Source organism: Armigeres subalbatus, chromosome 3 (genome assembly GCF_024139115.2).
Source record: "Armigeres subalbatus isolate Guangzhou_Male chromosome 3, GZ_Asu_2, whole genome shotgun sequence".
Classification (NCBI taxonomy): Eukaryota; Metazoa; Arthropoda; class Insecta; order Diptera; family Culicidae; genus Armigeres; species Armigeres subalbatus.
In genome coordinates this window covers 185029390-185043554 of record NC_085141.1, presented here as the reverse complement: position 1 = coordinate 185043554, position 14165 = coordinate 185029390, and the positions used below count along the sequence as shown (strand labels likewise).

Below are 14165 nucleotides of genomic sequence, written 5' to 3'. Positions count from 1 at the left end.
TATGTCCCGTAACAGTAATGAAACAAGAACTTCATCAATTTTTCCTTATTGTCATAAATTTAGTATTATTCTTTTCCTCTCTACTGTGATACTGTATTCCCTAATCCAGATTGAAACACGAGTCTTTCGGTTCACTTAATCTAACGTTATTTTGTAAGAATAAAATAGTATAAAGATTTCGGCTCCGTAACGCTCAACGGCATATGAGCCGAGAGCTTTCGAAATTAATAAATGTTTTATAAAATTTAAAAAAAATCTTTCCATAGCAGGTGAAATAATATAGTATATATGTGAGTAATAGTTAATAGTACGCTCTACAACAATACAGAAAAGCTATTCCTTCCAAAGCGTAGTCACTAGCGTAGCGTGCCAAGTACATTATTTTCTATTCAAAGGCTCAAGTCACATGTTTCAAATTCGATAAAAGGTAAAGGTTCGGTATGCATAACACAATCTTATGTGATTGATAAGTTCCATATGAATCATATAATATTCAGAACTTCATAACTCGAGAACGGCTCATAGTACCTTGGGGTTTCGAGTGTTTCTTATACAGAATTTTCTGGAGAACACGATGCTGGTGTTATTTTCCAAATAAAAATATACTCATTGGCAGAAAAATACGATTTTATACTTAAAACGCAAAAACAATAGAGTTGGCAACACTTCTACTCAAAATCGATATTTTTCTCAAAAAGTTTGAAGAATTCTCTTCAAAATGCATAAAAAAAAGTTATTTGTAGCTTAAAAACTGTCCGAGATATGAGTTGTTCAAAAATATGATTTTTACAAATCGTCAAAAACGGGGGGTGCTCCCATTTGCCGAGGGGTTGTCCAATCATCAAATAAATTTGGATTTTTATATATAATCGATAGATAAACAAATCCACGAAATTTGATTAAAATCGGTGAAAGTCGATTACAAGTGGTTCGGTCACTTGGTATGGAATGACCCATATATCAGATAATTAGCAATTTGAGTTAGTTGAAAAATAAAGAAGAATCAATTAATCCCTCAAGTAAAGCAAACACGTTACTTACAGGGGTTAGACAAAAAGGTTGAGATAAACAAAATTTTGTCGAAGTTCAAATCAGCATAACTTTGCATAGAATGATTCGATTTTGATGAAACCGGGACCATTGGACGCGGTAACTTCTAGTATACTGTCCCCATAGAGATTGGCCCTTGACCACCGGAGATGTTCCGGGTTTTTCAAGGGTATGTTAAAAATGCATTTTTTCTTCTGCTTGTCATTTTATGTGACCGTTACTGTCATCATTTTTCTTACTTTCCTGTATACTGTAGATCGAAAATCTGTTAGCTATACGCAGAAATATGGCCATTTTCGTGAAAACGGTACGTGATTGGCCATACACCCTGAACAAATGTCACTTTCGCGTAACACCCGGAACCTGTTACAAATTGGCCAGAAAGTCTTAGAGTCCTCAAAATGTATCTTCAATAAAGATCCTATATTCAACGTCTTGGAAAAACATGAATTTTGACACCCATATATCCATGGTTCCTGATGGTGCCAGAAAAGGCCCCTCCTGGAAGGCCCTTGGAACCTGCTATAAGGGAGGCAGTGGACACTATCATTCTGGAAATGTTTCTGTAATCATCGTCTCGCAAAGCCATGAAGTTAGATACTCATATTTGCATTATTCCGTTCTGTTATCATTTCATCATGGGCCCTCCTTAGCCGTGCGGTAAGACGCGCGGCTACAAAGCAAGACCATGCTGAGGGTGGCTGGGTTCGATTCCCGGTGCCGGTCTAGGCAATTTTCGGATTGGAAATTGTCTCGATTTCCTTGGGCATAAAAGTATCATCGTGCTAGCCTCATGATATACGAATGCAAAAATGGTAACCTGGCTTAGAAACCTCGCAGTTAATAACTGTGGAAGTGCTTAATGAACACTAAGCTGCGAGGCGGCTCTGTCCCAGTGTGGGGATGTAATGCCAATAAGAAGAAGAAGAAGATCATTTCATCATGTTCCCGGAACCATTTTTACGGAGATGACAATAACTCTTCGTAGTATTGATGGATTCTTGATCTACAGCCACCACTGGTCGGCATATTAGTTCTAGTTTTTGGAGAAAGCATAAAACATGATGAAAGTGAACGTCACATAAAAGCAGTGGAAAAAATGCATCTTGAACATACCCTCTGAAAACCCGGAACATCTCCGGTGGTAAAAAGCCATTCTCGTGTGAAGGAAGTATACTAGAAGAGTGTCCGATTCTGATGGTCATTGTTTTATCAAAATCGGATTATTCTACGCAAAGTTATGCTGGTTCGAATTTCGACATAATTTTACCTATCTCAATATTTTCGTCTAACCCTGTATTGCCGATTTCTTCCAACATGAAGATTAGGTGTGCATTTCCCAAAGCCAACCCCTTCACCTTATCCTCTATCTGACAAAAAACATGACAATCTGTGTTGGAGTGCATTCATCGTTCAAAAGTATGTATTACGTTGCCCCACGTGATAACCGCACAAGGATATTTGCATCGTGTGCAAAACTCCAACCTGCAGCGCAGCACGAAAAAAGGAAGTTTCATTGTTATTCCACACTCAACAAGGCCGAAAAGTTGGTCAACATATTGCCATTCAACCTGGAGGCCATCTAATAAGAGAAATATCCTGCTCCGCCAAACTTGTTTTCCACACTTGGGAAATATTGTGAACAAAACTTGTTCTCAGCTTTTCGTCCGCCCCGAGCAGCAGGATTGTTATGCACGAGCAACAAAAGGGACTTTAATTGCATTATTTATGAGTTCACACAAAGCGATAACGACTGCAAAGTTAGCGAACTTTAACCAGAAAGGCCAAAATAACGGCGCTTATCCCAAATTGCTCGGTCGGGAGCGGTAGAGTTAAATGGCATTTTGTCCGATTTGTAAGAGAAATTTAATGGGTCCGAAGAACGAGGCAATGGATAGCGCGTGAAACCACATCGTTCTCGAAGTTCCATCAAAGTTATGTAAGATTCTTGCCCATTGCTGGGAAAGTTCTTGGAAAATAATCAAAGCGTCGGACACTGAGTGGATGGTGGCGGAGGGCGTTCTGTTTTCTCATTCCTATCTTTAAATACTTATCATCGGTATTTCTGTTTTGGATCGTGGTGATGTTAATTATTTAAAAATGATCATGGATAATCCTTGTTCTCTTAACAATTTAATAATGTCGGTTGCATTTGTAGATTTGTGCGCCCAAAATCGTGATGCAATTATGAAATTGTAAAATTAGATTTGTAAAAAAAAAATCAAAATCATATTGAAAATGCTTGAATTTCGAAAAACTTGCGTTGCGTTGTAACGGAGTATTTCGTAGATTGCATACTGATAGTTGTCATGTATATTCTTTACCTTTCTTACCCCAATTGCTTATGGATTTCCATTTGGGATTCAATGGAAATCCAATTGGGGGTCCAAAATGATAAAACATGAAAGCTATCATTGCCGGCCACGCCCATCTTCTCCGTTACTAGGAAAGGGAAGGAAATGATGATATGACATCTACTTAACGAGAGGCCAGCGACTCACCGACGCCCTCATAGATGTCAAGGAATTGGATGGTGGGTAGGGTATGTGATTTATCTTTCTTTATCTTTCTTTATTGGGAGCAGGGAAAAGCCCGTTCGAGTAGTGCAACAATAAGCACTTTCTCGAATGGGCGTAAAACCTCCTCATCTTTTGTATCAACAGAATTTACATATACTCCAAATGATACAATATTGACTTATATCTAGAATTACTATCTACTTACAGATAACACAGGTACAATTCGGTAAAACGATTACTGTTACAATACAAGAAATAAATGCCTAACGAGTAGTGGTTGATGTAGTAGCGAATAGGTGCGTGAATCTCTTTTTCAACGTCGAGCGTGAAAGATGGAAATCGAATTCAGAAGAACAACGATTGAAATTAGGAGTATCATTATAAGCAAATGATAGAAAATTTGTGGAAATACGTTGGGAGTGACTTTGCTAAGAAATTTATGTCACTCCATTATCCTTGCCGATGATTTTCCTCGGATGGGGCGAAGGTATTAGCCTTGCCCTGGCTAATAGCCTAGGTTTAAGCGCCTTTGCTCGCTCTCTGAAACGAAAAAGAGCAAAAGAAATTAAATTCCCCTTCCCCCTGATATGATAATGATTTTGATCAACAAATGAATTCTAAGTGGATGAATAAATGGTAACCGAATTTTTAAGAAATCCGTGTTACACAAACTACGGCTCTCGTGGCTAGATCAGGTCGGTTTCCTGTCTATATGGTTCCCGATTATGACCTCAAACGCACTGGTCATCTTTCGTACGGATCGCGAGAGAACGTCACGCAATGCGAAAATCAACCGAAAAAAAATGCCGTATAACCTATAATCCAAAATGACCAGCATGCTGCAATGGAGCATTTTCTTTTCACTTTCAGAAGAAACTGCAAAAAATCCGCCAAGTGGCCCGAACGAAGAAAAAAATCACGGGAGCAAATATTTAAACTCGCGAGCGGCACACTGTGATCCATCGATGGGCATAGTAAATCATTAGTACAGATTAAGTTGTATGTAAAAACACAATTTTTATGAAATTAATTGTAGCAAGTTTTAACGCTATTTCGAGAGGGATTCAATATATAGTTCCATTACTTTTCAGAATTGTATTTTACAACTAATCAACAGGTTCAACAAAAACTCAACCGAAGGCGCACTAATTAATTTTCTTACCGACCGCTATAAAAAACAGAAGAAAATCGATTCGCAGACGCATGGTCAATCTGCGTGCATAACGGAACACGACCATTCGCATTTAACTTACTTTCCGGATTGCACGAAGCAGAACAAAATCAATCGGATCACGCAATTGTTCCGCGTGCTAATCGAATCGAAGCACGAATGATAGCTTATAACTCAATTTCGTAAATGCAGGAATTTTGTTTTTTGTTAGAATTGAAATAAATAAGCATAATCGAATAATTTATAATAAAAACAGTATCGAAATGAATAATGTCAATGTAATGTAGAGAACCTATATACTAAACAATGAATGGAAAGCGATTTCGATACTCACTCATTAGCAGCAAGTACTTAGACTAAGAAAAACATGATAAACGCAAAAAAAAAAAAGCGTTCCCAATTTCGTCAACCAGCAAAAATACACCGTGATTTAATTCACGGATTCGGGAACACCAGTCACGTTTTCCAGAACGTTCAAGAAAACGTGACTGCCCTCCCGAATCCGTGACTGTTGTTCACGAAAAAATACACCGTGAACCCGCTAGTTCACGAATTCATGAACCCCTCTTTTTTCGTGCATATAGTTGCATTGAAACAAATTAATATTAATAAATGGGAAATTATCTTTGAAGTATTTCATTTTTTTTAAATTTCATTATAAAATGTGTTGCATAACAATGTCACTTTTACGAGATGAGTCGGCCAAGGGCCGATAGGACCAGAACCATTTTGTGGGGCCTCAAAATGTACCCTCAAAATGGAACTAAAAACCTGGGAAAAAAATGTGATTGATGAAATCTGGAAAAAAAACAATAACAGCAAGGCAATCTAAAAGGTTTATATCACCCAACAAAACTGTTACTCAAAAACTGCTCAGTCTATCTAAAAAAGATTTAAATACCTTCTGCGGTTTAATAACAGGACACTGCCCGAGTAAATATTATTTGAAACAACTATGTAAAGTTCGAGATGATACCTGTCGTTTCTGTGAAAGGGACACGGAAGATTCGGAACATTTATTGTGTACCTGTGAAGCACTTTTCCAAAAAAGGCGCAAATTTTTCGATAAAGGACTAATACAACCATCAGATGTATGGATGACTTCTCCCAGTAAGGCAATACATTTCATAAGATATGTTATACCTTATTGGGAAAATGCCTACAATCAGCAAGTGGAAGTCACTCAAATTCATAGTGATATGACACACTGACAAGGCACAAACATTAAAACGGGGCCTGCCACAATAGATCAACCAACTGGTCGCAGTGGAAAATGTACCCAACAAGGAAAAAAAAAAAAAAAATAAAAAAAAAAGGGTCGATAGTCTCGTTAATAAAGACAATAATACCGTTGTCGGGGGTGACAATGGGTCAAATGGGGGTGAGAATGGGTCACTGTTTCCCCGGATAAAAAATGACTAAAATAAATACTCCCCCTAAACAATTAGAAAATTCCCATAAGAAAATAGAAAATTGCCAATAAATAAATCAGGGTATGAGCAATAAATAAATATAAAATTTCCACAAATAAAACAAAATTTCCATAAACAATTAAAAATTTTCCACAAAACAAAAATAAATAAGCACTTTTAAAAGCAAATAGCAACTATAAAAAATAATTTTCCATAAAGAATTAAATGTTCCACGAAAAAATACAAAATTTCCATAAATAAATCAATATTAGCAATAAAAAATAACAAAATTTTCCACAAAATAAATATATTTTTTCCATAACAAAATAAAAATTTTCCACGAAATGATCAATAAAAAGCAATAAAAAAATAAAAAAAATTCCATAAAGAAATATAAAAAAGCAATCAAACTGTGCGTTTTTTTCATACATAGATGACCCCTTCTTTAAAAGCGTTCAAAGTTCATGTAAAATTTCATCAGCTTTATTGATTTCTTGTATTTTTTATGGGAATTTTCTTATTCTTTTTGTTGCTCTTTATTGATTATTTTGTGGATTTTTTTAAATTTTTTATGGATTTTTTTTTATTTTGTGGAATATTTTGTAATTGTTTATTCCTAATATTGATTTATTTATGGAAATTTTGTATTTTTTTCATGGAACATTTTCATTTCATTATGGAAAATTCTTCTTTTATAATTGCTATTTTTGCTTTTAAAAGTGCTTATTTATTTTTGTTTTGTGGAAAGTTCTTAATAGTTTATGGAAATTTTGTTTTATTTGTGGAAATTTTATAATTATTTATTGCTCATACCCTGATTTTTTTATTGGCAATTTCCTAATTGTTTATGGAAAATTTCTAATTTTAAATGGAAATTTTATTTAGCTGCCGATAAAAAATATTATTAAAATATCATAAATTTTATTGTTACAACACCATTTAAAACATTATTTTTACCATTGAATATAATGGAATTTTGACAATAAAATCACATGAGAAATAATGGTTTTCCACGATAAAATGAATGGTAAATGGGACTTTTACAATTAAAAAGGGGGGTTGTTATGTATCTTTACAATAAAAAAATCGAAAAATTTCCATACAAAATTTGGAGCAAAACAATTGATTTTACGGTTCTTCAATGAGATGATTTCGAGCGACAAAACAATAGAAAACATTGTGTTTTAAATGTTTTCATTTACTGTTTCTATTGTTTTACAATAGAAATACAACAGGATTTAGAATACATTATACTCCAATATTACAATAAAAATACAAAACAATTAATTGTTTTACAATTTTTTATTATTTTCAAATCAATTTTAATTCAGTTAAAACTTGATTTTAACTCATTTTAACTCGCATTGCTGTTACTTGGCTACGGGTGCATAAACCTGTGAAAAATGTAAATTATTAAAGCAGTTTTATTAGAAGTACGTCGAGAAGAAAAGAAAAAATTACCTGCATCAGTTCTTATTATATCCCGTTGGTAAGATTGGCCAATGGTAGCCACTGAACGATCTTGAATCAGTGAACAGCAAGCAGCAGTATTTTATTTATCATAAGCTTCATTTCTGTAAAGGAACAAGGATACATGTTACCAGGTATGTCATAAGGTATTATGAAGATAAAATTTTTATTTATTTTTTGTTCGGGATGAACCACTGCGTTCATTATGTACATTGAACTTTAGGGTCTGTCTCAATTGGATAATTAAACTCAAATTAAACTTAAAAGTGACAGTTCAATAATTATCGAATAACCCTGCTGGATGAGCAGGATTACTTTTGACAGATATCGAATCATTATTGATCGATGTCTTATTGGAATTGCTGGAACGCAGCCATTCTTATGGCCGGCTGAATTTCAAATTTTCGAACTGTCAGTTTTAAGTAAAATTAAATTTGATTCGGGAAATGAGACAGAGCCTTAGTATGTAGTATAAGGTGCCTGCCAGAGTAGACGCGTCTACGCGACGCCGCGCGAAAATTGTACGCAAGGGAATAACAATCAAAAATAAGGAGCTATCAAATCGTATGGACGCTACGCTTCGCATCGCACTTAGCGTCTACTCTGGCAGCACCCTAAGATTACGATTACCGGTGGTGAGTATAAACCGTTTGTCAGCGCAGTATCATTACTTGACACTTTACCGGTCGCTACTAAACGCGCTGCTAAAACAGTAGCGCAGCTGACAGGTGACCAAATTTGCTATTTGATGAACTATCAAACGTCGAACGTCACCGGTACGGAATGCAGCCACCAAAATGATAACCGAAAATAGTGACCGATGCGAAAAAGAGTGACTAATCTAAAATGACAGCACTGATCAAAATACTCGCTCCCAGTAATGATGCTCTAACGCGCACTAACACTTTAAATACTTACCACGGTACAGAAGCCGTATAGTGATTTACCGCTTGCCCTTGGAAAAGACACTTTCTGCACCATACAGTTTCATTATTTTCATCTCTTCACTAATTATAAACAAAACTGTACACGCTCAAATGAATTCAGCCATTCTCCGAGTAAAATGATAAGCAAAAGTTTTTGTTCTCTTTCATTTTTTTTAATTTAAAATTTTTATTGCATAACATTCCTAGACCTGCAATATGAAAATATATACTTGAGAATCGGTATAACATTTTTATTCAATTAATAAGCAAAGCTATTGTAATTTTATTGTTTTCAATTGTTATTTCATCAATATAATAAATCCATGAAATATTCCAAAATTATATTAATACAATTACATTAGACGGATTTCCAGATAATCCAAACCGAATACTTTTAAAATTTGTTTAGTTTTTGGATGAGCAATACTAAACATCCCGCATAATCATGAACCATATGTGGATTATTTCTCAAAACGTTCATGACTATAAATAACTTTACCTCTACTGTTCTGGCTGTTATTTATACTAAAGATACACCAACCTCACCATAAATGATATTCACAGTATGGTATGTTGTTATTGGCAAATCGACCATACGGGTAATGGGCGGTTAAGTATAATTACCGTATAAAAAAGGGCATTTTTCAGTACATTAATTTCATAATACAACATGTGGTATGGTCCAGTTATAATCCGTGTTTGAGGTGAGAACAATATGAAATATAGTATGCAAATAGTAGAATTATATGACAAAAAATCGGCACACCGTATCCCTTACCTTACCTATAGTAAAAGGAAATTAGTTATCATTTTCTCTCACAAAAAAAGAATACAAGTGTTTGATACATCTTAGTTATTTATTTGTAAGATATATATTTTGATCTCCTTGAAAATAAAATATAAGCAAAGTAAAATTGAGCCAGCTTGTCTTTGCTTTTTCTTTGGGCATCCGGGAAGCTGCATGCAAGAGAATCCGAAATTTACCTACAAAACACGCAGGAGGAAAACCCCTACACTATAAATATGCAGAGTACATATCTTATTAACAAAATACTTACCAATATCACGTTATTTTGGAACTAAGGGAGCTCTTCTTCCACACTTTTTCGCAATCATAACTGTTGAGAATTGAAGAAAAATTTTGTTATTTAACACCATTTGAATGGATTACACAAATTTCATTACTTGCCAATGATTTTAAGTACAAAAAGTAAGTAGAAAGTTCAGCAAAACAACTGAACAAGGAACATTTTGATTCCACCGAACTAGTTTTGTCCAACGAAATCAACAACAGCTACACGGGAAAATAATTCTGTGGTCTTTTAAGCATCATTGCTGAACTAATATGTTAATCGCATATTTATCATTGGAAGATATAATTCTTAACTGTGATTCAACACCGGAACAAAACAAAACTAGATTTAGAAGATACATAATTATTTCACAGCCATATATCATGTTGTTGACATACCTTGTATAAATTATTTACAGTTTATTATTGTTTATTTCGAAAGAACGGAAGATAAGGCACTATAAATAAACAATAAAATATGACATTATTACATATGATACTATCGATGAAACATGCTGTATGGTATTGATTCTATGTCAACATATAGTTACATTGTACATCTATGATTACACAATTAGCTACAGTACTCCTTAATGCGAGTGAATAGTAGCAAGAATACTGTAGATGGTTTTCATTTATGCGGGATAAGCGAACAATAAAAATATAATAGAATGAATCGGTAACATTTAAATATATTGTTATTTTAATGGACGTACAATAAAGATCTTTTACAACCGTGAACATTTTACAATAAGCGTACAATAGTTTGTATTGTTTGCCACACAATCTATTGTATTTCAATGGGTTATGTCATACAAGTTACTGTAAATTTTTATCCGGGTCAACCACTTAGAATACTTGTAGAATAGATTGAATGTATCTGACGGCAAGAAGACTAAAATATAAGAGACTTTTTTGAACGATTTGGCTCTACAACCTCCAGGCTGCCAGTGAGAGCGATGACCCATTCTCACCCCAGACCCACTGTACGGGTAATAAAAAGTCACTTTTAAAAACGCCCTGAATTTTGGAGTGATAGAACGGAGGGACTAGTAGAAACAGTTCAGCCCTCTTTTTCATTTTATATAGCAAATTTAAAAGAAGTACATAGTGTGATAGTTATCAATGTAACTTTTTGTTTTCAATTCACTTAAGTAGAAATAAGAAGTTTACAATATAAATTGAAGGTGTGGAAAATCAATTTTTGCTGCTACAATTAACGACTGTGCTGAAGCTAATAATTCAATCTCTATATTAATTCGAAAACGAGTGGAAAAACTTACCGACTCATTCCTATTCCAGTTGAACATATGGAAAGCTAAAGTTTACCTTTGTGTGATGATCATATCCCAAGACTAGATATTCCAAGCAGATATTCCATTCCTGAACAGATCTAATCCTAGTTTTGAAGGAAAACTTGAAGCGTCCGGAGCAATCCACAGGCTGCTGGAAGGTTCGCCTTTACCGTTGCAATAAACCATTCCGGAACACAACATCGATTAATTTTTCCTCCTCCTTGCCTCGAGTCCAGCAATAAACGGAAAAGCCTTGCGTTGTTCATTGGCACACTTCCTCTGGTGGTAACTTCTAGGGTACTTTTTGCATTTTATTAAATTTCACTTTTAATAATTTCAGATAGGTATACACAAAAATAATAAATTTTGACGTCGGAAAAAATGCGTCCATCTTCAAGTAAAGCTTACTACGATCCGATGCGTGAATTTCGAAAAACTTGACCCATTTTCTCACCTCCTAAGGACACAGTCACACTCGATAATATTTAGGGTAAAAGACCCAATAGTGGAGGAACTAAGCACGTTCCACCACTATTTGTTGGTTCACACCAAGCCTATACTTCATTTCACTTACCTCAAGGGTGCACATGGAAGATTATTAATTCTATTTGATCCGAAAGGGAACCTGATTGCAGCAGCATCCATCATTGTTACCTAAAATGGTACCTCCAATTATTGGTGCAGTGTTCCAATAGTTGCGGTATTTTTTAATTCGTGTTCCTATAGTTGCGAATCCCATTGTTTTCATATGGTACTCGCAACTATAGGAACACTACCGCAACTATTGGTGCAAAGCATAGAAAAGGAAAAGTTATTTTAGTGATACTTTACCAATTTAGATGCAATTCTCAACCTGTTTTCCTGTATTTCGTGTAATGACAGGTCAACAAATTGATAGACTATATGGGTTGCTGCGTTAAATATGTAGATTGTGTAAAAACAACACTACCGCAACTATAGGAACACCCACGACTATCGGAACTTTTACCCTATTTCATCAGGAAAAATATTTTAAGCTCTTTTTAGTGGAATGTATTCAGACATCTAAGACTAGTTAAGTAACCTAATTGGTGGAATTAAATAGAGGTTACTTAACTCGTCTTAGATTTTAATGTTTATCACCATAATGTTTATCACCATAATTGGTTACTTGATATCAATTTTCATTCATTGATACATGAAACAAGAAATCTCATAAAGAGAACAGGCAATGCTATCAGAAACAACATTCATTCAAAATCACTATTCAATCAATCATCAAATATTCTTCCTGAAGTACTCCAAGCGCTCTAATTGGAAACTATAGTACGTTCTTGACAATGTAAATGAGAAAAAATGCATGTTGGAAAATGCACGACACTGATGCTGCTATTTTCGCTTCTGCTTCTAAATAGTAAGCATTCCCGATTGTACCTTCATAGCTACACTCTTCTTCATACATGAAATGGTAGAACTTCAAAATCCGTCATGCTGACGTTATCTTGCCGTTTGGAAGAAACACCTCGCCACTTAGAGTACCATCGAAATTGGTCGGAACGACGTAATGAAACTTTGACTATTATTATCCTAATTAGCTGCACATAGGGGACACAATATCTGACAAGCACACCTTCCCAAAAAGCTTGGGTACTGGCACTGGAGTTACCTTGCTGTGTCACTCGAATCGAACAAACTTTTTGTCACGAATAGTGGTTGCACAGTGGATACAGTTAGGATTATAATGAAATTTGGAAAATGGCTTGAAATTGCATAGCCATGTACTTAGCGAATGATAATGTCACCACATCAGGGAGCTGTAATCACCATAACAGATGTGCTTTGTTGGTGTCACGGAATGTGTGCATCTACCTTCGGGCCATAAAAGCTTTAGTTAGGGATCAGAGCTGCATTTACTGGTTATGGTATTTTTTTTTTACTGTCGAATTTCAATTGACGTACCTACCTGGTGAGTGCTAAACCGGGTGTGGTGAGTTGAACACAGCGGAAACATCGTTTTTGAGTGGCTAACACGTAGGGCATGGATTGAAAAGAGTAGCACCATTTAAACAAGGACTTTGCTTCGCTGACGATATTGATATAATGGCACATTTGAGAAGGACTAAGCCTACATCCAAGATTTTTTTTATGTACAAGTTATCCGACTTCGTCAGTAGATGGGAGTAACCAGCGGGGGGGGGGGTTAACATACATTTTCAGTGCAAAACGTAAACAAACGAGCATAAATTACATACAAAAATCCAAGATGGCTGAGTTGGGGATATTGAGAAGTCGGATAACCTGTACATAAAAAAATCTTGCCTACATCAGCCTGTACACGGCTGACGACGAAGTACGTGTAGTAAAGTGCGGCACCGCGCCATGTCACTGCCGACATTTTTGTATTAGCAGTCACGAAGCCGATCTACTAGTATAGCATTGTTACGGTGTAATTCGTAGATTGGACACTAGTGATTCTCATGTTTTTAGGGGCCCTCCTTAGCCGTGTGGTAAGACGCGCGGCTACAAAGCAAGACCATGCTGAGGTTCGATTCCCGGTGCCGGTCTAGGCAATTTTCGAATTGGAAATTGTCTCGACTTCCCTGGGCATAAAAGTATTATCGTGTTAGCCTCATTGTAACGACCCCTTGGTCGGCGCGTCGATAAATACGGTGTAGATACGGAACGATGTCATGCAGCTACAACCAACTCACGGACGAACGATTTGACAATCAGCTCTTTGGCACAAACACACATCGAAGGCAAGCTAAAACTGTTTGATGGTATATGCGAACGATTGTTTTGTTATTTAACGAGGAATTTTTATAAAACAAATTATTTTGCTAATAAGTATACTAGATATTATACAGCTAGCGTGTAGACTCAGGTTTGGTAAAATTGGATAGGGTAAGATAAATGAAAAGTGAATTTATGCCTAAAATTAATTTCCATAATGTTGAGATAGATCAACCAACCCACTGTAGACTGCATTAGAGGTCTGTTAGGTGCCGGTATATAAAAAGTCAGTTTTCTATATTCACGGTAAGCCGGATTTATCAAATCCATGAATTTCTAATAAAATATGTAATTGGCAGGCGAGGTCAGCTCGGAACTGGAAGCTAGCTACGATTCGTGGCTGTAGTGCGTTCTCACGTGTCATAATCCCCCAACTACGGTTTGCAACCACAATAATAATTAGACAAACTAAGAAACAAAAAAAGGAATAAGAATACTAAACGTAAGTGAAAACAATTTATAACTGACACTTATCTAA

General features: G+C 35.5%; 2 long non-coding RNA genes across 3 annotated transcripts; both read right to left on the bottom strand.

Moving 5' to 3' along the window:
• Window positions 1-7441: 7441 nt before the first annotated feature.
• LOC134226309 (uncharacterized) lies at window positions 7442-8494 on the bottom strand. Its single transcript, XR_009983447.1, has 3 exons — window positions 8253-8494; window positions 7614-7726; window positions 7442-7546 (listed from the first exon to the last, which is right to left on the bottom strand). It is a non-coding gene; the product is annotated as an uncharacterized LOC134226309 (long non-coding RNA).
• A 488-nt stretch (window positions 8495-8982) lies between these two features.
• On the bottom strand, window positions 8983-10254 carry LOC134225221 (uncharacterized). 2 transcript variants are annotated; one of them, XR_009983198.1, is made up of 4 exons: window positions 10172-10230; window positions 10020-10078; window positions 9607-9963; window positions 8983-9532 (listed from the first exon to the last, which is right to left on the bottom strand). It is a non-coding gene; the product is annotated as an uncharacterized LOC134225221 (long non-coding RNA). The 2 variants fall into 2 exon arrangements; XR_009983197.1 differs by having other exon boundaries at window positions 10020-10254.
• Between the last annotated feature and the right edge of the window lie 3911 nt (window positions 10255-14165).